The sequence below is a fragment of the Gordionus sp. m RMFG-2023 genome, chromosome 2 (assembly GCF_954871325.1).
Source record: "Gordionus sp. m RMFG-2023 chromosome 2, tfGorSpeb1-WG-v2, whole genome shotgun sequence".
NCBI classification, from domain to species: domain Eukaryota; kingdom Metazoa; phylum Nematomorpha; class Gordioida; order Chordodea; family Parachordodidae; genus Gordionus; species Gordionus sp. m RMFG-2023.
Window position 1 is genome coordinate 57,013,687 of NC_088776.1, and position 1,482 is coordinate 57,015,168.

The 1,482-nt window shown below is 24.9% G+C and overlaps 1 long non-coding RNA gene across 1 annotated transcript; it reads right to left on the minus strand.

The window, feature by feature from the left end:
* Positions 1-605: 605 nt before the first annotated feature.
* LOC135923771 (uncharacterized) lies at positions 606-1,482 on the minus strand. The gene is made up of 3 exons (XR_010571272.1): positions 1,266-1,482; positions 1,023-1,061; positions 606-736 (listed from the first exon to the last, which is right to left on the minus strand). It is a non-coding gene; the product is annotated as an uncharacterized LOC135923771 (long non-coding RNA).

Consider the following 1,482-nt stretch of genomic DNA (forward strand, 5'->3'; position numbering starts at 1 on the left):
ATTAAATAGTAAAATGTGATGTGTTATAAAATTATTAAAAAGATAAAAAAAAATGTATTATGCAGCATAAATTTACAAAAAAAAAACTTTCCCAGTATGCAAACTAAACAATATTTTCACCTCAAGGCATACCCCTCAACACGGGCTGACCTTATCTGTAAAAATATTTTCCCTTCACATCATTGCATACCACACAAATAATATAATAATTGCAAATAAAACTTCTTATAAAAATTTATAATTTAAAAAAAAATATATATATTAAATATAAAGATTTCATAATTTGAAAAAAAAAAATATTATACACCATCTAATGTATCATATAAATTCCTATCCAATTTATATATACACTAAATGCAGACACTAAATCAAAATAACTATCCACATCTAACATTATAGATATTATTCTGACTTCATCATACTTCAATTCCTTCAAATTCTCATTCATAATTAAATATATCATATGTTACCTATACAATATATTAACATTATAAATAATAATTCATAGTTAAATATATCATATGTTACCTATGCAATATATTAACATTAATTAATAATAAATTATCCCATACATATTCATCCCTTTACAAACCCAAAATGCATAATTAAATAATACACACTTTATTACAAAAGTCTATATCCATATATATTTTCATAAATTTCACATATTTAAATATTTAACAATCCTTTCTGTCCTGCTGTTCATGAGGTCTTTCAGCTTCCTATGACGGAATACCTATAACACCATTCAATGAGTTTTAAGGCATACCAAATAATGATCAAGATTATATGTACCATATAATCTAGACATAAGATAATATACCAAATATTACTGTCTTAAATTCCTGATCTTATTTCCATATTTCTGCCTAATACTCATTACATACTTTCTATCTTACACCTTTTAAGTTAAATATAAAAGTATAGAAATCCTTAAACTCATGTATCTGTATAGTTTGTAGTACATTGCATTGTCAAAATTTCTCTTATGTAATATGTATACAACAAAAATTTTGTTTTACTTTAAAACCGAATCAACCCACTCTTTCGATCTTGGTCAGCTGGCAACAATAAAAAAAAGTTACCTTAAATATAATAAAAATGCCCTTTACTCTCAATTATATAACTTAACAACCCAAAATAATTCTTTCTAATAATATTAAATAAATACCATTGACCATTAACGACGATCCATATATAACATAATTATCTTTATTTCCAATAAAACCACAACAATCTAACATAAAATATGTAAAAAAATATACCAAAATTTAATATAATTATTATCCATTTCTTCATCTCCCAAAGGTTCACAGCTGACATCTTATTCAATATTTTCCCATTTCCCACTAGGGGTTTTTCCGAACAATGAAATACACCCCGTGATCATCATCTCCTCTTCTTCCCCCAAGGAAAACTTAATTCCCCTGTCAGAAAATAACTGACATTTTATGTATTATATTAAATTTATTTCTTCTTTTT